Source organism: Triturus cristatus, chromosome 3_2 (genome assembly GCF_964204655.1).
Source record: "Triturus cristatus chromosome 3_2, aTriCri1.1, whole genome shotgun sequence".
In the NCBI taxonomy this organism is placed as follows: domain Eukaryota; kingdom Metazoa; phylum Chordata; class Amphibia; order Caudata; family Salamandridae; genus Triturus; species Triturus cristatus.
Window position 1 is genome coordinate 1,006,043,550 of NC_140584.1, and position 21,905 is coordinate 1,006,065,454.

At 47.5% G+C, this 21,905-nt stretch overlaps 1 protein-coding gene across 3 annotated transcripts in view; it reads left to right on the top strand.

Annotated features, from left to right (window-relative positions):
* RFFL (ring finger and FYVE like domain containing E3 ubiquitin protein ligase) overlaps positions 1-21,905 on the top strand; it is a 423,271-nt gene that overhangs the window by 63,264 nt on the left and 338,102 nt on the right. The window contains exon 2 of one of the 3 annotated variants that reach the window (XM_085649646.1): positions 11,006-11,098. The exons of the other annotated variants lie outside the window; for them this stretch is intronic. The gene's annotated coding sequence lies outside the window, so the exon portion shown is untranslated. The remainder of the gene's footprint in view (positions 1-11,005; positions 11,099-21,905) is intronic. 3 annotated transcript variants of the gene reach the window in all.

Genomic DNA, 21,905 nt, shown 5'->3' on the forward strand with positions numbered 1-21,905 from the left:
GGAGAGAGACCGAGGAAGAGAGACCGAGGAAGAGAGACAGAGGAAGAGAGACCGAGGAAGAGAGACCGAGGAAGAGAGACCGAGGAAGAGAGACCGAGGAAGAGAGACCGAGGAAGAGAGACCGACGGAGGGAGACCGAGGGAGGGAGACCGAGGGAGGGAGACCGAGGGAGGGAGACCGAGGAAGAGAGACAGAGGGACGGAGACAGAGAGAGGGCAACAGACAGAGGGAGACGGAGGGCGACAAACAGACGGAGGGAAACCGACGGAGGGAGAAGGGCGACGGAGGGAGAAGGGCGACGGAGGGAGAAGGGCGACGGAGGGAGAAGGGCGACGGAGGGAGAAGGGCGACGGAGGGAGAAGGGCGACGGAGGGAGAAGGGCGACGGAGGGAGAAGGGCGACGGAGAGAGAAGGGCGACGGAGGTAGAAGGGCGACAGAAGGAGCGAGACAGAAGGAGCGAGACTGAGGGAGCGAGACTGAGGGAGCGAGAGACAGAGCAAGGTACACAGACAGACGGAGACAGAGGGAGACAGGGAGGGAGACAGAGGGAGGGAGACGGAGATGGAGGGAGAGAGAGAGATGGAGAGAGGGAGGGAGACTTAGAGAGAGAAAGATGTGTGTATGCCGGGTCTGGTGGCTCAGTGGACGAGGGTGTCCGCTGCAAGGGCCTGTGTTCAACCTCATGGTCACGTTTTTTTTGTTTTTTGCTCTAGCCCCACCCCACTGCCCCCGCCCCTACCGGTGCGGCCCTCGGCCATAAACCACACTGTAAATTTGGCCCTGAGAGAAAGTTTGTGAGTACCCATGGTGTACATCAAATGCTTAACACTGTCCTCCGATACTGCCTTACTGCTCGACCAAGCTACCACTTTAGGTTCTATCTAATTTTAACCTCTGCCTACCTGTCGGAGACTCTTGGACTCTATACACACTGTACCTCACTTTGGTGCAGTATATATAGAGCCAGTTTCTTACATTGGTGGATCAGCGGTGGGATACACAACTTGCATTTGTTGGACTACTTGGTTACCACCTGATCACACGACAGAACTCTTAAATTCCCTTTAGAATTCAGATTTTTCAAATTGGCATTTTTTCCAAACTACTAAAAGTCTTGTTAAGGTCTTGCTTAAGTCCCTTTAGAATTTTAGAAAATAAAAAGTTTATTTAGCTAAGGGTAGAATGGTTAGAACTTTTTGTTACAATGTCTCAAAAACAGAACCCAGCTATTAGTGAAAATAACCCTGACATACAGGACATGGTTGAGGAGCTCGACCTCACCCCTTATCTTCAGTTGTCTTTCAAGGAGTTAAAGTCCTTATGTAAAATTAAAAATATGCCAATGGGCCAGCATCCAACCATACATGGGCTCCAGGAGCTCCTGGCTGAGTATGCACAGGCACACCCATCTGAAAATGGTGATGACCAGTCAGATGAGGAAAGGGATGAGAAGGACAGGGCTGGTAACCCACCTCCAATAATCCCTAGGGAGGAAAGGGTCACCATACCCTTAACTCCAAGAATCAACCCCTGGGGATCTAGAAGCCACAGAGGTGGTACAGGCTCCAGTGAGGGCATTGAGGACAGCCTCAATGAGGAGGACAGCCTTTTAGCAAAGCTGGCCAAATGATTGGATCTAGAATCCGGACTCCTGGCTCTAAAAAAAGAAAGAAAGGAGATGGGTTTAGCACCCATCAATGGTGGCAGCAATCCAAATAATAAGGATAAAGAGCAATCTCATGATCCTAAAATCCCCAAAGGCATTGTCCCTAAATTTGAGGAGGGTGATGACATCACCAAATGGTTCACAACCTTTGAGAGGGCTTGTGACATGAGAAAGGTGAAGAAAACTCTCTGGGGGGCACTATTTTGGAAACTGTTCTCTGGTAACTGCAGAGACAGGCTTCTGACCCTCTCTGGCCCAGATGCAGGGTCCTATGACCTCATGAAGAAAACTCTGATTGAGGGATTTGGACTCACCACTGAGGAGTACAGAATTAGATTCAGGGGGCTCCCAAAACCCAGAACCAGTCCTGGATTGATTTTGTAGACTACTCAGTAAAGAAACTAGATGGTTGGTTAACTGGACACAATGTGCATGACTTTACTGGACTTTACAATTTGTTTATGAAGGAACATATTTTAAGTAATTGCACGAATGAAAAGTTACATCAGCATTTGGTAGACCTAAGTCTAATTTCTCCCCAAGAATTGGGAAAGAAGGCAGACCACTGGGCCAAGACTAGGGTGACTAGGACAACTACTGGGGTGACCAAAAGAAAGGGGTTATAAAACCTCCCCAGGGGAAAGGTGGTGAGAATCCCCAAGAAAAAAAAAGTCTGAGTCTTACAAAGGACCCCAAACACCCCATACTCCCTATACTTCACAGTTCTATAGGGGGAAGGAACTGTGATCCTTTAAAGGCCTGGTGTAACAACTGTAAGAAGTTGGGACACTTAACTGGAGACAAGGCTTGCCCTAGCAAGAAGGCCCCTCGTCCTACAGCTACTCCTGGTGTAGCCAGTCTCCAGATGTGATCAACAGTGTGCCCAGAACAAAGGTTGCATACTGAAGCAGTTCTAGTTTCAGAGGGGGAAGTTGAGTTTGCCACTGTAGCTGTGTGGCCACGCAACTTAAAGAAATACGTGAAATACCCTTGGATCAAGGGAACTAGGATAGAGGCTCTGAGGGATACAGGTGCCAGTGTCACTATGGTGAGAGAGACACTGGTTTCCCCTGAGCAATATTTGATTAGGCGTACATACCCAGTCACCAATGCTGACAGTGTTACCACTAATTATGAAATGGCTATGGTGACATTAGATTGGGTGGGGGGGTTACTGGCCTGAAACAGGAGGTGGTCTCTCCAAAGCTACCAGCTGCATGTCTGCTTGGCAATGACCTGGAAACCTCAGCCTGGGCTGAGGTTGAACTAAAACCTAATGCAGCAATGCTGGATATCCCTGAATCGGTGTGTGTAAAAACAAGAGCACAGAGCAAAAGGAAGGGTGAACAAGTGTTAGGGCCTGAAAGAATGGCCCAACCTACCAAGAGTAAAGGCAAGAAGACTGGGGGACCAACTTCTGCTCAGCAAAAGGATCAGGACACCTTTCACCTTAGGGAGAAGACTTGGACACCCAAGAGGGAACTGAGCGCATGGAGCTTGACCCTTACCAGGTTGAACTTTTAGGCCCCAGAGGGACCCTCTAGGAAAGAGCTGTGCCAGGGGCAGCAAGACTGTCCCACTCTTGAAAGCCTGAGGCAGCAAGCTGTTTCAGAAGCAAAGGGAGATGTCAGTGGTACCCACAGATTTTATTGGGAAGAGGGATTACTGTACACTGAGGCAAGAGACCCCAAACCTGGAGCCTCCAGGAGAGTGGTAGTGCCACAGAAGCACAGGGAGTTCCTCCTAACTTTAGCTCATGACCTCCCTCTAGCTGGACATCTGGCCCAAACCAAGACTTGGGAAAGGCTAGTTAGCCACTTTTACTGGCCCCAGATGCACCAAAAGGTGAATGAGTTTGTCAGCTCCTGTGTTACCTGTCAGGCTAGTGGCAGGACAGGTGGCCACCCAAAGCGCCCCCCCCTGTTACCACTGCATGTGGTGGGGGTTCCCTTTGAAAGGGTAGGTGTGGACATAGTGGGTCCACTTGAACCTCCCACAGCCTCAGGGAACACATTCATACTAGTGTTAATGGATCATGCCACTAGGTACCCTGAAGCAATTCCACTTAGGACTAATACAGCTCCTGCAGTAGCCAAGGCCCTCATTGGTGTCTTCACCAGAGTAGGGTTTCCTAAGGAGGTGGTTTCAGACAGAGGTTCCAACTTCATGTCTGCTTACCTCAAATACATGTGGAAAGAGCGTGGAGTGCAGTACAAGTTTACTACACCCTATCACCCACAAACCAATGGCCTTGTTGAGAGATTTAACAAGACATTGAAAGGCATGATTATGCGGCTTCCTGAGAAACTCAAAAGGAGAAGGAATGTCCTCTTACTATGTCTGCTTTTCGCTTACAGGGAAGTGCCACAGAAGGGAGTAGGTTTCTTACCCTTTGAACTTCTGTTTGGCCATCCTGTAAGGGGACCACTCTGTCTTGTAAAGGAGGGCTGAGAGAAGCCTCTCCAATAACCCAAACAAGATATTGTGGACTTTGTGCTTGGCCTAAGGTCCAGAATGGCTGAGTACATGGAAAAGGCATCCAAGAATCTTGACGCCAGCCAGGAGCTTCAGAAGCACTGGTATGACCAGGAAGCTGCACTGGTTGAATTTCAACCTGGGCAAATGGTGTGGGTTTTGGAGCTAGTGGCACCAAGGGCACTCCAGGACAGATGGAGTGGCCCTTACCCTATCCTAGAGAAAAAGAATGAGGTCACCTACTTAGTTGACCTGGGCACAAGCAGGACACCCAAAATGGTTATACATGTGGACCGCCTAAAGCTTTACAATGACAGGGCTGACACCACCATGCTGATGGTGATTGATGAGGAATAGGAAGCAGAGAGTGAACTTCTCCCTGGCCTCCTCACATACAGCCCAAAATATGGGTCAGTAGATGGAGTGGTCTTTTCAGACACCCTCTCTGCCCAACAGAAGACTGACTGCAAGCAAGTCTTGCAACAGTATGCTAAGCTCTTTTCCTTGTCCCCTGGTCTGACAAACTGGTGTACCCATGATGTGGACACTGGTGACAGTTCACCTGTCAAAAACAAAATCTATCGACAGTCAGACCAAGTCAAGGAAAGCTTCAAAGCTGAAGTCAGCAAGATGCTGGAGTTAGGGGTTATTGAACCCTCTGAGAGCCCCTGGGCTAGCCCAGTGGTTCTAGTCCCCAAACCTCATCCACAGGGTGGAAAGAGAGAAATGAGGTTCTGTGTGGACTATAGAGAGCTCAACTCTGTCACCAAGACAGATGCTCACCCTATCCCAAGACCAGATGAGTTGATAGATAAATGAGGGACAGCCACATTTCTAAGTACCTTTGACTTAACTGTAGTGTACTGGCAGATTGGCATGGCCCCAGGAGCAAAAGAGAAAACAGCATTCGCCACACCTGATGGGCACTATCAGTTCACTGTTATGCCCTTTGGTTTAAAGAATGCCCCTGCGCCCTTCCAGAGGTTGGTGAATCAAGTCCTTGCTGGGTTGGAGTCATTTAGTGCAGCTTATCTCGATGATATTGCTGTCTTTAGTTCCTCCTGGCAGGATCACCTGATCCACATTGAGAAGGCTTTAAAAGCCCTGCAAACTGCAGGCCTAACTATCAAGGCATGCAAATGCCAGATAGGGCAGGGCACTGTTGTGAACTTAGGCCACCTTGTTGGTGGAGGCCACCTTGTTGGTGGAGGCCAGGTACAGCCCTTACAGCCCAAAATCCAGGCCATCCTGGACTGAGCAGCTCCAACAACCCAGACCCAAGTCAGGGCATTCCTTGGCTTGACTGGGTACTACAGGAGGTTTGTGAAGGGATATGGGTCCATTGTGACTCCCCTCACAGAACTCACCTCCCAAGAAGATGCCCAAAAAGGTTAACTGGACAGTTAGTTGCCAAAAGGCTTTTGACACCCTAAAAGAAGCAATGTGCTCAGCACCAATTCTGAAGGCTCCAGATTATGCCAAGCAGTTCATAGTGCAGACTGATGCCTCTGAGCTAGGGATAGGAAAGGTCCTATCCCAGACCAATGATGAAGTCCAAGACCAACCTGTTGCTTTTAAAAGCAGAAGGCTTCTCCCCAGGGAACAGCGTTGGAGTGACATTGAGAGGGAGGCCTTTGCTGTGGTTTGGTCACTGAAGAAGTTGAGACCATACTTGTTTGGTACTCACTTCCTAGTTCAAACTGATCACAGACCTCTCAGATGGCTAATGCAAATGAAAGGAGAAAATCCTAAACTGTTGAGGTGGTCCATCTCCATACAGGGAATGGACTTTGAAGTGTAACACAGACCTGGGACTGCCCATGCCAATGCAGATGGACTTTCCAGGTTCTTCCACTTAGACAATGAAGACTCTCTAGAGCAAGGTTAGTCTCATCATCTTTCGTTGGGGGGGGGGGGGGGGGGGGGTTGTGTGAGAAAGTGCCCTCTTTCTTGCATGGTATGCCCCCACGTTTTGCTGATTTACTTTGACTGAGTGTGCCCTGGGCTCCTGTCAATCAGGTACCCAGGGCCTGTGTTCCTTCCCTGAACCTGCATTGAAGTCTAACCCCAAATGGCATCTCTGGCCACATGTCAGCCCCTGGTAAATGGTATCACAGGTACCCAGGGCACTGTGACCAGAGAAGGCCTCTAAGGGCTGCAGCACTTATTGTACCCTGACACTCACACACTGCCTTTGCAGGCTGCATGTCTTGGTGCAGAACAAAACAAAGAGTCGACATGGCACACATCCCTGTGTGCCATGCCCACAAACAACTACCCTGGCATACATTAGTCATCCCTCTAGCTGGGTGCCCTATGCCAGTGGTGAGGGTACAGGTTCATGAGCCCTGTACCACTACAGTGCCCAAGTCCATTCCTGGGCCCTGTAAGTGCCGTGTTGCCATTAAGAGTATATGGTGCTCGGAGTTTATCATTACGAACTCCACAACACCATAATGGCTACACTGAAGACTGAGAAGATGGTATCAAACTTCTCAGCACATTAAACCCACACTGATGCCAGTGTGGGATTTAATGTAAAATGCACGACAGAGGGCAGCTTAGAGATGCCCCCTGAAATTCGACCAACTACTAGTGACCTGACTGAGTGGCTGTGTAGGCTGCCACCACGAGACATGTTTCTGGCCCCCTGGGTCGAGAGCCTGCTGCTCTCAGGGGCCTGAAACAATGCACATCCTGGGACGAGGTGCCAAGCCTCCTCCCCCAAGATGGGCAGGGTTCACGAAGGAGAGACTTCAAAGGCATGCCGCCTTTGTGAGCCTCTCCAGACCATTTGCTGCTTTCAGCAACTGGTCCCCACTGGTTCTACCCCCCACTTTGGGCGGGAGAACCAGCAGGAAAAACAAGTGAGGAAGGGAGGTGTGCCCACCTCTCAGGTGGGGGAGGCGAGGTGAAGCACAGCCTCGAGTCCCTGCCATCTTGAAGATGGGGGGACCCAGCCAACCAGGGACAGGCTCCTGCCCCCCTCCCACAGGAGAGTGGCAGAATAGGGGGTGTACCCACCCCAGGGAAGGGACCCATTGGTCCCTGCCCTTTACCTACCTTTAACGCCCCTAAATGTAGTATTTAGGGGACACCCTGAACCTTGCTTCCTCAGATTAGAAACCACAAGAAAAGAATATAAGAAGAAGGACCGTGCAGAGCTAACGAGAACAACACCCACTGACTTGGCCCCAGCCCTACAGGCCTGTCTCCCCTCGAACCTGCTTCTGTGAAATCCCGGCGTGTCCTACAGCCAGCAACCTCACAAACCCCGGAGGACCTGCCTGCCTTCACTTCAGGGACTCTATCTCCCGAGAACACCGGACGTGTTTAAACTTGTCAGGATCTGGGAGAACAAAGAGTGCCACTAACCTGGAAGCCGGGTACAGCAGGAACGATGCTAGCTTCTCCCTACCCCTAAGAAGTACTCCCTGCGCGTGATGTGTATCACACGTCACAGATGGCACCTCTACCGGGGAAAGGGTAAAAAGGGACAAAGGAAACAAAAACAGTGTTGTCTCCTGCTGGCGGAAATGAAAGAAGATGGTGAAGTACACGTATTCCCTGCTCTCTACTCTCATATACCCTGTAAAGGAGATACAATAAACAATATCAACACAGTAATGAAAACACCCTCTCTCCCCTTCACTATTCCGATGTCTAGGTACACTCACATGAAATGGTGCGCATCACTAGCGTTGTACATGCTCAGAGAAGGGAGGTAGCAAGGAACCAGCTGGCATTAGCAGTCAAGAAGAGAAACATGAAATGTTACTTATCCTTATGTCGTATCTTCTCCTTTATGTTCCGCGGGTGCTGGAGACACGTGAAAAGAAAGAATTATGGCAAGGTCCGTCCTGTTCCTTGTCTCACGTCTTACTTGCTGCGTTGCGATGAGGATCAGTGTAAACAGAAATTCCTAGGTGATAATACCTATCAGGTATAATTCCAAGTGCTTCCACTAGCGCGTGTTTATGGAGCAGCTCCGGGTACAGGCAAGAGACACACGAATCCAAGCACCGTCTGCTTGGAAAAACCCCGGAACTGAGTCAGTTCAGAGGACTCCGGGAACGTCGGGAAGATCAACCAGGAGCTTGAAAAGCGAGGTCGGGGCTTCCGACGGATGAATTACCACAACAGGCTGTGTGTTGAAGTAACGGCACAAGGCGGGCAGCTCACGGTGTTCTGTGGTTCCCCCGAGGCAGCTCGATCTTCATGGAGCCCTCGGGAACCTGGGAAAGATGTAACTCTGCTGTCTGTGGACGGAGTTTCAGAAAGCCGCTGCGTCACTCGGACAAGACGGGAGAGAAGGTGAGCCTTGGCAGCCGCTCACGGTATCAAGCAGTCTTCAGCGATAGTCTTGAGCGGGGATTCGTACAGGAGGGCAAATCCGTAGGCAAGGACGGGACAGCTCGTAACCTCTGATAACTAGGTTGTTACGAGAGTGACAAGCGCAGTGCAACCTGGGGGCAGGGCTTATATGCCGCACGTGCTTCTCCTGCTGCTTTATGGGAGTTGTAGTTTTGCACGTTTTCTCCTCTATCGCGTAGCTCTTGTGCGCCCTCTCTGGCGGGTCATGACAAAACTGCAGCTTCTGGTGCCAGCCAGGAACCGCAAATCCAGCACACTCTCTGCACCCGCTGACCCCGGCCCGAGCTCGAGTGAACCAACACCACAAGGAGGTCCACCCCGGCGAACCTGACCCAAGATCCGGCGACCCCTGACCTGCCTCATGCCTCCAGACGACGCCTGCAGCCTCAAACCAGAAGACCGCCCCTACCGCGACCAGAGCGGGTAAGAAAATCCGACGCGAAAAGGCACCCCTGCACCCGACACCCCACGGCCTTGTGTGCCCAAACCAGCGGTGCCTAGCCAACCCACGGCATCCCAACTTACCCCTCGATGTGGTGGTCGCACCCAAAAGGTCTTCATCCCCGAGCCTGCAGCCTTTCTTCAAACCAGAAAATCTCCATAGAAAACCGCAGGGCACCCGATACCGAAACAGCACTCTGCACCCGGCCGCCCCAGTGCCGCAGCGAGTGCACTTATGGTGCCTACTTGGTTCCCCCTTTGCCCTGACCTAAACCCTAGGAGCTTTGCTCCCACAGCCGTGTGGCCTGCTAGCCAGCAGCCACCAACCGGAGACCCCCTATCCTCCCTAGGATAACATTGGGCCTCAACACTGCACCCGACCTCCCTAGTGCCGCTGAGGGTGCAACAACAGTGCATCACTGACCCTGGGGGACCCCTGAGTCTAACCCCAGAACCTTAACTTCCACAGTCGTTTATGTACCTGCAAACCGATAACCTGTGTTTCTTCCATAGGATAACATTGACAATTTTCTTTCGAAAAAAAACGACCAAGTGTGGAGTTTTGAAAACTTGAAATATTCTTTAAAAATCGTAACAATAACCTAAAAACATTTCTTCAGTTGTTTTCAGGAAATGTCCCAGTGCTGAATCTAGGCATCCGGCACTGAATTAGAAAAAGTATTGTAAAAGTTACTTACTTGCAATTATTGAAAAAGCCCATTCATTCGAATGTACTATACCTGTTAAGTGTTACAAACTGCTTCCTTAACTGTAAACCAAAACCAGTATAATTTCTACTGCTGTTTTGAACTGTGTTCATACAAGTAATTTATTACTGCAAAGTTTTTTATGCTTACCTGTACCAGGCCTAAAGTTCAGTTCTTGGGTGTGTGAATTCATTTGCTGACTGAGTGTGTTCATCAAATGCTTAACACTGTCCTCTGATACTGCCTTACTGCTCGACCAACCTACCACTTTGGAGAGTAAGGTTCTATCTAACTTTAACCTCTGCCAAACATCTGGAGACCCTTGGACTTTATACAAACTGTACCTCACTTTGGTGCAGTATATAGAGCCAGTTTCTTACAGTTGCTTAACGTTGTCAACCCTGCCACATGATATAGTCTTCCACTGTCGCGTAAATCCAGTGGCCATGCCTCTGACACTAATAGCACTGCGATTCGGTGTGAGCCACTCAAGACACTCCCTTCACATGGTCGGTGGAGTCTGTACGACATTAATTTTTAATTGAATGTTTAGGCTTCTTTCTGCTTTGCGGTTGCTTACTTGCCAAAAAGTAAGCATAGTTTGCATGACTTTGGGCGGACTTGCCACAGAAATGTCAAAGGTATGTACACTGGATACCAGCATGTCCTTGTTAGATGTGAGGGAGTCAGCAGTGTGAGACATTCTTTGTGTTACCAAAATGTTTCTCTATTGAATCTCACACAGGTGTGTTTAACATATAGCCATCTCTTCTCATCGAGATGCTGAGGTTGAAAACCATACATGTGGAATGACGACAGTTTTTTTATTCTGTGCAATATTACTCCTCAAACGGTGAAGGGCGCGTGGAGAAGCTCCGTACAGTACGAGGATAAATATTTCTTCGACATGGATCCTTTGTCCTCCTTTGTGTTTGCACTCCGGTTTCCATACCGGACTTGTAGTTGGAAGACTGTGGTGATCAGGACAGTCATAAAACTGGGACACATGACCCAGGCCAGGTTTACAATGCATTTACTAATGTATTCAGAGAGTCGTAGTCTTGAATCATTCCAGATGGGTGGATGAGCCCAGGTAACATATTTGCTATAAGAAAAGCCCTGGAGTTCAACCGCAGTCCTGGTGACATTGCTCCGCGTGACTAATGTGTGCTAGGACTTCCTTAGTATTGAGAATTCATCTAACAATACACATAGAAATTAAATGAGGTCTATGTATATAACCTGGACGCTTTTTGGTATTGTTTAACCCCGCGAGCCCTATGCCTACCAGCATACCGCGAGTACCCGCCTAGTCACGCTACTCTTCTCTTTTATCTACAGGCATCGCCCTGAGTGCTGTACCGGTTGGCTCTACGTTTACACACTGGACGCGCTGCCGCCTTGATTTTCTCCGCGAGCCCTATGCCTGCCCTGGTAACTCACCAGACAAATTGATACTCTCAGGCATTATCTAAGTCCTGATGATGACCCCTATATTTTGTAAAGGGATTGAAACGTCGTAGACACTCAGTACCAAGACTATCGCATAATATTGATTCTTAAGCACAATAGCCTTGGTACCAGAAATTGTGACGTGTTTTTGAAACCTTGCTAGTTGTCACTCCGCTCTAAATGTCTGAGTTTTTCATGTTTTAACCTTGTGATTTTCCCTTGTTTGTTGCTGCATATGTCCCACCTTTATTATGTTCGTCTCTACAATATGATAAAATAAATATTTAGAAAATCCATCTTGCAAAATCTGCAACATAGACCTCATTGAATTTCTATGTGTATTGTTAATGAATTCTCAAACCTAGGGACCACCTGTTCCTTGACAAGCAATCCTTACCCATGATCCCTTGTATACCCTTGGGTTCCCTTGTCCATGAAAACAAGACTTCCTTAGGAGTCTTCGAGGGAGCTTTGCCTTTAATGAAAACTTTCCCTCCTCAGGCTGAAGGGATGTGATTGAGTCTGCTGTGGGGCAGTTATAATGAAAGTTTCTGAGGTGTTTTTGTCTCCTGAAGTTACCAAATAAATGCCTTGAGACACTGACATCATTACGGGTGATGCACACCCTAATGCTTCTGGACTTAATCGTTCATTTGCGTTCCACTACCAGATGATTCCTTGAGGAAAGTGTTGGACCTGTGTATGGCACTTGCCAGGGCTTCGAGACAAACTTTTGGGCTGTACCGTGGGTCCAAGAAGGACACAGTTCTTTTAATGAAGTGTGAGGTGTAAGTAAGTTAGGTGATCAACATGGATAAAATAATTTTTTCTCGTCCTACCGACTTCCAGGAGGACACCTTTGAACTGTGACTGAAGTAGAACTTTGCATGAGAATTTGAATATTTTGGGGCCTTTAAGCTATGTCCTATAGACAAATTTGAAACCTGTAGACACATAAATTATGTCTACTCTAAATTCAAGAAAAGTATATCCAAAGCACTTAAAGGAATGCACTCATACAGTTGTTGATAATAAACACACCCTTCGTGAAGTCTAACATTATTAAGTGCTGGATATATTATTAAAAAACATTTAGGATAAGCTGGAAGGAGAAGAAAAAAGAAATGGCTAATGCATTTAACTCATTAAAGATTTATCCCATACTGTCAAATTTAGGGATTTGTCTGAACTAATTATGCATGGCTGTCCTATTTACCTTGCACAGTGAAGTCACATTTAAAATACACCTTCGCATCATCAGTGCTAGTTTTTTTTTTTAGTATGCATGTTTGCAAAATGTATTACTGTATCGTGTGATCTGGGGCACAGCAAATTGGAATGTGTTCATAACATGGATAGGGAGAGCTCGTTCGGGCAAGCTGTTCTGTTTTTGAGGCGCTGTAGAAGGGTGCTATGGCAGACTGTGTCGAAGGCTGCGGAGAGGTCGAGGAGGATGAGGGCGACTGTGTCTCCATTGTCCAGTAGAGTTCGAATGTCGTCTGTTGCTGCGATGAGGGTGGTTTCGGTGCTGTGCTTGGCTCGGAAGCCGGACTGTGAGGAGTCGAGGGATTTGGTGGTTTCGAGGAATGCGGCGAGCTGGTTGTTGACAGCTTTCTCGATGACTTTGGCCGGGAATGGAAGGAGTGAGATAGGGCGATAGTTTTTGAGTTCGGTGGGGTCAGCTGTGGGTTTCTTCAGGAGGGCGCTGAGTTCGGCATGTTTCCAGCTTTCCGGGAAGGTTGCGGAGTTGAGGGAGCAGTTGATGACGTCTCGGAGGTGCGGTGCAATAATGGAGTCTGCTTTGTTAAAGATGTGGTGAGGGCAAGGGTCTGTGGGGGATCCTGAGTGGATAGAGTTCATCAGACGGATGGTGTCCTCAGTGGAGATTGGCTTCCAGTCATTGAGGATGTTCAGGGGGGGTGGGGGTCCTGCAGGGGATTGGGTGGGTTGGTCTTCGGGTTGGTTGTCGAAGCTGTTGTGGATGTCTGCAATTTTGTTGTGGAAGAATGAGGCTAGGGAGTCGCAGAGGGCTTGAGAGGGGGTGATGTCGTTGGAGTTGGCTGAGGGGTTGGTAAATTCCTTGACGATGTTGAATAATTCCTTGCTGTTGTGGGCGTTGTTATCTAGACGGTCCTTGAGGGCTGTTTTCTTGGCATTTCGGATTAGTTGGTGGTGTATGCGGGTGGCGTTTTTGAAGGCGTCCTTGGTGCTGGTGGTTGGGTCTTTTTTCCAGGCCTTCTCGAGGGAGCGACAGAGTTTCTTGGATTTCTTAAGATCATCGTTGAACCAGGAGGCCTTCTTGCTGCCTAGTTTGATTTGTCGTTTTTTCAGTGGTGCTAGGATGTCGGCGCTGTTGGATAACCATTGGGTGAGGTTGGTGGCTGCTTGGTCTGGGTTTGAGGAGTGGGCGGGGGGCCTTTGAAGAAGCGATGAGGAGATCTGGTCGATGGTGATTTTGTTCCAGTTTCTTTGCAGAGTGGGTTGGGGGTGGTTGTTGGATGTGGGCTTGTTGTAGGTGAAGTGAACGCAGCTGTGGTCAGTCCAAAGGAGAGCTGTGGTGTGGCTGAAGGAAACATGCTTGCTGGAGGTGAAGATAGGGTCGAGTGTGTGACCTGCGATGTGGGTGGGGGTAGTGACAAGTTGTTTAAGTCCGAGGTTTGCGAGGTTGTCCAAAAGGGTGGTGGTGTTGCGGTCGTTGTTCTTTTCAAGGTGAAAGTTGAGGTCTCCCAAAAGGATGTAGTCCTCGGAGGGGAGCGCGTGTGGAGTGATGAAGTCTGTGATGTCTTCACTAAATTGTGCGCGGTGTCCTGGTGGCCTGTAAAGGAGGGTGCCTCTGAGTGTGGTCTTGGGGTCGATGTGGATCTGGAAGTGAAGGTGTTCAGAGTTGGCGAGATTGACGTCTGAGCTGGTTGAGATGCGGATGGATTTCTTATGGACGATAGCGATGCCTCCTCCTGTGTGGCCGGTACGGTCCTTGCGAATGATCTTATAGCCTTCCGGGATGGCAATGGTGATGTCTGGGGCTGAAGAGGCATTCATCCACGTTTTTGTTAGGAAGGCGACGTCCGGAGAGATGGTGTCGAGTAGATTCCAGAGGTCAATGGCGTGCCTGTGGACCGAGCGGGTGTTGAGCAGGATGCATTGTAGGTGGTTGGGATCGGATATCTGTTGTGTGTTCGTAGATGAGGAGTTGTTCTTGGTGCCGTCGAACTTGCAGGAGTAGCAGGAAAAGGGTCCATGGGTGTGTCCAGGAGCCGCTTGGACGCAGTTGGGGGAACGGCCGGGGTTAAGGGCTAGGAGGGTGGTGGCATCGTAAGTAATGCGGGAGGGGTGGGCATTACGAGGACCAGGGGCTCTGGCGCTGGGCGCGGTCCAGGCGCGGACGGGCGTAGACGGGCTTACCTTTGGCGCACCTTCGGCGCGAATGGGGCGCGATCGCTGCGCGTGAACGCTGCGCGCAAAAGCCACTGTCATAAGTGGATAGTTGAAGGGGAGGGGCGAGGCAGGCTCAGCTGGGAGGCGGGAGCGTGATTGGAGGGACGGGCTAGGACGTCACAGGAAGCAAATGGCTGCAACAACAACAAACACTTAACGCAGGGAGAGGTTGGGGCGAGCAGTGGGGCGCAATGATCAAAATATATATTTTATAAAAGAAATGGCTGACATAGAGTAGCGCTATGAGCACAGCACATTAAGAGTGACAGGCGGCGCTATGGAATTGGGCACAGAGCAAACACAGAGCAGCAATCACAAAGCAGCAAAGCAGCGCTGAGGACAGAGCGAGTCAAATGCACAATGCGGCGCTATGGTAGTCCAGCTGAAGAATGCTGATATTACAAGCAGCGTGGGAGAAGCGCTACGATACCCAGCAGGAGAACAGAAAGGAAACTGTAATACCCGGGGCTTTGAACATACGTTTCAAACATTCATTCATATAGACGAAAATATTTAAAACCCATTACACATTCCTAAAAACTGTTTGATCAGTATTGTTCGAGCAAGGTTAGGCTAGGAGTTCATGCGACCACGACCAAGGTTTGACCTATGACACTGAATTCTACTCTGTGATGTCTATCATTTAATGGATCGAGAGAATGTGAGCATGTGAAAAGTCAAACTAAGAACTAACGAGCAAACCGTTTGCAGCAGCAAACTAGAAAACATAAGAGGTCAATAAAAAGGTATGAGGCATAACTGGAAGTACATGCTGATATTCCTGGCCAAATTATAAGTTCTTCTGAGTGATGATGCTTGTTATTTTCATGAACACACTATGCCTGGAGTAGGCCAGCAAACTAAATTATGGGTTTTGATTCTGGTGGAGGAAGATGAGGGAATTGGAGATCAACACAAACGAATGCGATGCCCAAACTAAAAGAATATGCTGTGTCCGAGTTGAGAAATGGGTCCAAGTAGGTGGATAGTACCATATACAGAGATTCTGTCAAGGACACTACAAAAAGCTGTCTTCTCCTAACAGTATTATGGAGGGGACGGCTTTCATTTTATAGACCCCACTCCCTTACAATAGAAGATTGCTCTCTTACATGATGATGTATAGGGGAAAGTGATCTTTAAAATATGGGATACTTTAGTTCTGACTGGTGGAGGGACGAGGGTATGATTGTATTGGTGAAAGAGTGGGTTCTATTTTCATGTCAGAGTTGTTGTTTTAGAAAGCACCGTATAGAGCGGGTATGGGGATTGGGTGGTGTTTTATTGGGTATGGATGTAGCTTTATTGTGAAAGGAAAGCTAATTATCGTATGGATGTCAAATTTGTCAAAGGTATAGGAAGTATGGGGCATGGGATGGAAAAAAGAATAATCAAATGAATACTGTTGTGCAAGTTCAATCGTGAAGCTGGAGGGTGTGAAGCACACAGTAAATGGGAGATGTAGGAATGGCAGGACAATGAAGCCGTGGAGAGGGCGTAGTTCTTTTGACATGTATGTCATGGAAATTTAATGCGTTTACAGTGAGTTGAAACGAGGCGTGGTATTTGAAGCCTAAACTTTATATTACATTATGCAGGAAACCTCCCTGGCACGGACATAGTTCAGCTTCTAACTAGCTTTCTTCAGCATAGTACAGAGCAGGACCTGTAGGGTTTCAGGAAAGGTCGAGAGCGGTAGTGATTCCTCTTAAGATCACTGTACCCTTAATGAGAAGAGCGTACCTGGATGTCAAGCGAAGGAATACTCTAGGATGGTGATGGAAAATAAATTGTAAGTCTTGGGCAGCATTAAATGTTTGCTCCCCAGTGCACTACCCCTCAGAAACACCGTGGTAATGCTGGGTGTATACATTTGTTTTTTGACGGTGAGTGTAGACTTTAATGTATTTATGGATGCTGTACAAGCTAAATCGGGGTTAGAGGCATGTAGGATGGTGAGAAAGGAGAGTTTAAGGGGCCTTTTGGATTCATCTAGGCTTTGACATCCATTAACTGAAGATTATTCATTTGACTTGGGGACATGCTTTTTAATTTCAAGACTAGATTATTTCTCCATACTAAGCAAGAAGTACATAGGGCCAGGGAGGGCAATATGGTCTCTTTCTACCATCAGTGGATCTTAGGATGGTAGACCCAAATCTCAGAATTTGTGGTGAGGCGTGGCCTTTCGTCTGCTAGGTCTAGATCTGGTCAAGTTATGGAGGTGGTATGGATGAGGACTGTTTTAAAATTAACAAAGCCAAGTGGCCATCCATCACAATCTAGCACTTCATAAAATAAATAAATAAATGAACAGCTCGAGGGGGCTCTGTGGGAGGCTGGGTGAAACTCTCAGCGGGCTGTGGCATTCATTGAAAACAAAAATAAAGAAGAGTTAAAAGAGCAGAAACTGATAAAATAGGAATGAGAGTGCAAACTAGGAGACCTTTTTAATGACTGGGGTGCAGTAATATAGCTACCTGTTATTTCTTAGGAATAAATGCTGTCTCATCAGTCTGGATTTAATAAGTGTTTGAGCTAGCTGTCTATAGCCAGGAACTACGAATCTGAAGACCATGCTGGTAAGCTTTTGGCTTGTTTGGTCAAAAAGGTTCAGGAGCTGCTAAATGTCTTTCGATCCATGGACAGGCAGCCTTGCCAGAAAATGTCATAACAGTGGTGGGCGTGTTTACGGAATGCTACCAAGAGCGATAGAAGTCTAACGGGTCTAGCTACTGTTGACATGTGTGGAGCACAAGGGCTATCAGACAGGCTGTTTGATAAGTATAGCCATTGCCCCTGGACTTACAGGGGGTAGGTTCACTCTTATCTCACTGAAACTGCTAAGTGGCTCCTCTTTAGGCTTTGGCTTTCAGAGGACAGCTGGTCGAACAATTGAGACTTACTCTTAGAGGGTGGTGGTGGTGGTGGGGAGAGACATCTAGTTCTATCAGTACATGCGTCACTCATAAAGTAAATATAAGGTGCAAGTAGTAATATTCCTTTATAAAAAGAAGGCTTCAAGTATGATTTTGAACACCTGTGTAATTTCTTTAGGAAGTCTGCTGGCTCTTCTGGTCTCTATTGCTGACTTACCTGGGGAAGCTGTGTGTGTGTGTGCGGCAAGGGTAAAATGTTCACAGAAATTGGATGTAGTCAAAATGCATTGCCTGGTGTCTTATATGAGCGTGAGGGCATAAATCACTCAGTTCACTTCTCACTTTGGTATTTGTTTGGTTCAGATGGTCCTTTTGCTTGGAGTGAATCAAGTAGCTTGTTGACCATTTCAGGAGGATTGTAGTGGATGCTTTTTAAGCCGAGTAACCGGGATACAATAGGCCTGCACTAGCACTCAATGGCTCAGAGTGGACAGCTTATGAGGATAAGTACCTGCAGGGTTGGATTTGCAAAGCAGGCTGTCGGCCGCCAGTTTTCTTGGAGGGCAACTGCCCACAATGTCCTCCTGGCAACCCAGCCGCCTCTGTCTACCTGTGTAGGCCATTGTAATGCAGTGGCAGGCTGGCTGAGGGCTCACAGTGCTGTGCTTATGCTTGGAGAAGATCGTTGGGACGAGTGAGCATCCAGCGATGTAGAGGAGAGGTCCATTTTCGTGGATTTAGTTGAGCCATCATTACCTTGGCCCTTACCCCAGAAGCAGTGCCTTCCCCCACTCCTCTCCTGCAGGCCGTTACACTGAGACCATGATGGACAGGGGATGAAGATAAGAGTGCAACTGTGTCTCGGAGGGGCCAGGTGTTGCACTGGCAGTTAAGCTATTCACTCTGTGGCCCTTGTGGGGCAGGGTGGGGGAGGATTGCGGCGGGTAGCAACAGCTAAGCACAGAAGCAGTATCTTTGCCATCCTCCTCTTCCAGGCCGTCTCATTGAGGCCATGGTGGGTGGGGAAGAAGAGAGTGTTAAGAGGCTGAGCAGCCACACTGGGAGGCTAGGTCAGGTTTTGAGGCCATTGGGCTAGTTCACCTAGGACCCCCTGGGTCTGCCTAGATGCTGTGTTCTTTCCATGTTCCATCCTCTGCCCGAGCTTCACATTCATTACGTGGTTAGTGAGAGAGTGGAGTTGGTATTCAGAGGTCTTCTGAGAGGCCAGGTGTTGCTCTAGCTCTTGGGCCGTTCTCACCTCAGCCCCAGTTGGCCAGCGCAGCCCAGAAACAATGTGTCTCACCTGATTTCTCCCCCTCCAGGCTGTCGCATTTTGGCCATGGTTGGTTGGGGGTGGGGGGGCACAAAGACTAAGAGGCCTTGCTGGGGGGCCAGGATAGGTGTTATTGCCATTGGGTCAACTTCACTTCGACCCAGACGGTCGAAATTTCAGTAATTATCTTGCCTACTTACCTGCTCGTGTCTCTGTGTTTCAGACAGTACAGAAGTACCTACTGGAAAGATCTGTGCTGTATCTAGTAAAAGCTTTGGCTTATCATAAGTTAGCGCAGAGGTTTAACGTGTCTGCTGCAGAACAAAACGTGTAATATGCAGATCACAGATTTGTTTTTTATGTAAATAGATCAGTGGTTTACTGCTTTTGTAAGAGAGGTTATTTGTTACTTGCAGTTCATAGGTTACAATCCTTGCACTGTAACACAGTGAGCTATGATTAGTATCAGGGTGCTGCATACAAACTACAAGGCACGGGAATAAAACGGTATTATTATTTTTTTAATCTTTCTTTGGTCTAAAGTTGCTAAAAAGGGTTCTTGGGTAATAAGAAAGTCTTATTAGTAGTGAATAATTTGTGACATACTAAACCGATTTACACAGGGACGAGCCATTAAGAAGTGTCCACAGGAGTGCAGTTAAAATAGCCTGAACCACACCACTTTTAATTTGTCTCGTCCTGGTCATAGAGCGCATAGTCGCCCATGTTAAGAGTACCATTTTGGGTGTACCCCATCACTAAACAGAGTCTAGCACACTGTTGATGAGCAACATACAAAATAAGTTGGCATATTTGATAGTGGACTCCTGACATGGGGCTCCTGCGAAGAATGCATACCACGTTGGTTAGAATGTGAAAATGAGGAGCGGGTTGTCATATGGATTGCGTAAAAGCCTTTCAGCCTGCAGCATACCCGTGCTGTATCTGCCCTTTGCAAGGGAAGCTTGCACTGCTTTTGTCCGTGGTGTACTTTTTATGTGTATGAGAAAAGCTTACCCTAGCCTTTCCTGTACCTACTGAGGGAATCTTAGACTGCTGCTGCCTTTCTGATGTGTATGTGTGAGGATCATGTATTGCTGCCGGCAATCTAACTTTGTGTGAGTGAACCTTGTACCACTCACTGATGTTCTGCTTATGTGTGGTTGAAGCTCACATTGCTGCTGCGTGCGAGGTTCACGATCAGTATGCAAGGGAAGTTTGTACTAACGCTGCTGTAGTCTCTCCTATTAGTGCTCTTTATAAATCTTTTTGATAATAATAATAATAATAATAATATTAATAATACTTTATTGCGTGATTTGAAAAAAACCATTGCAAATACAAAGTTAAAATATCAAGAAAAATTCGTTTAAAATAGACTAGTTTAGTCCTGTAAGCTAAAAAAAAGTCAGGTTGTGCCTGCCAAGACGTTATGCCAATACAAAACACAAGGGTCCTAACTCAATAGTTACCACAACACAATAATGTCATTCAGTTATATCTTTTCAAGTTTAGAGCTAAGAGAGATCATTTAGGGTAGCTCAGAATATTCAATATAGCATTCTAACATGAAGCGATGCAACATCCAGTACTTGATTCATCAATATTTATTTACAAAGAGAGTATAAATTGCATAATGTTCGGCGCATGGTTGCTCCAGAGGGAACGTGCATAAAACGAGAGTGCTGAGAAGTGAATGTGTAGAAGCAGAAGATTAGGAAAACAATAGAGCAATTATTAAAAACCTTTACAGAGTACACGGTTATAATTCACCGTAAAAGGTGTCCTGGTAACGTTTGAACATATCAACAAACCGTTTTGGATATTTTATGCACAGAATTTAATTCATGTTGTAGCACGTTGGGGAATGGCGTATACCAGGCTTAACAAAAAGAGGGTGTCGACGTTTCGACCCGTCTCAGGGTACAGAGGTATTTTGAGACCTTGACCGTGCGGGTCTTCTTCAGGACAACAGGGGGGGATTGGGGCAACCTGACGTAGTCCTCGACTTGACTTCTGTGTCTGAAATAATGAGAAGGGGTGATGAGGATGTTGCATTGATGGTGCAATTAAACACCAGTCAGAGGGGGTGTAGGCTTACCTAATATGAATCCAGGTATGACTCTACCACAGATCGCGAGTCACAATAATTCAATTAACATGTGTGCAGTCCTGTCTAGTTAATTCCACAGGCTGTCGAGCTGAAAGTAAGCAGAAGTGAAAATATTGAAGGTGCGGGTCAGCGATTAACTCGCTCTCCCTACAGTACCGGGGGCATAAAACTGATAGGTGTCAACATTACCTGCAGTTGTAGAATCAATCAAATGTGCAGTGTCTCGGGCCTTCTATTTAAGGGAAAGGAAACGGAATTCATTTGGGTATCTCGTTTCCAGCCGCTGGGCGCGCTGTAAGGAAACAGAGTGGGGAGTATGAGTAAGTGATTCCCAAAGGTGCAACCTGAATCACTGGAAGGGGTCCTCGCAAACTCTTACCTGCGTCCATATAGGTACGTGCTTCCCGTAGCGTCTCAACCGAGAGTGGCGGGAGCGCGTTAGGCTCTAAGTATATAGAGTCACCGGGCAACCGTTCACGTAGTGACGGTGCGTCGATGAATGTCACGGTGGAAAGACTCACCGGAGCCGTACAGTTGTAGTTCAGTCAAGGTGTGCGGAAACATCCGTAGTGAATAAGGACCGAGTGAGTGATAATATTCAATGTATGACTTAACCGTAAGTAGTTTAAAGCCCAATGCACAGTCGGGGATTCAGTTAGAATTATAGTTGCAAGGTGCGCCTTATAAGAAACTGAGGTCCCAGAACGCCATGGTACATGGGAGAAGGGGCGAGTGCAATCTCGCGGTTTAGAAACAATTGTGAATACATAATCTCACAATAATATCAACAACAATATCTTATTTATATGTCATTACAATTAATGATTAAGAAAGGATAAACAAACAAATTGAACAATTAGACTGATAGTGACACGTACATATACTTATCAAACAAACATACAATTAGAAGGTCCCTCGGCTGTCCATATATAGGGTTAGCTATCCAATGTTGATCAATTGTAACCATGAACAATAGAGGGGTATATCAATATGTCATTACAATGAATGATTAGGAAGGATAAACAAATAAATTGAACAATTGGACTGATAATAACACGTCAAACAAACATACAATTAGACAGTCCATCG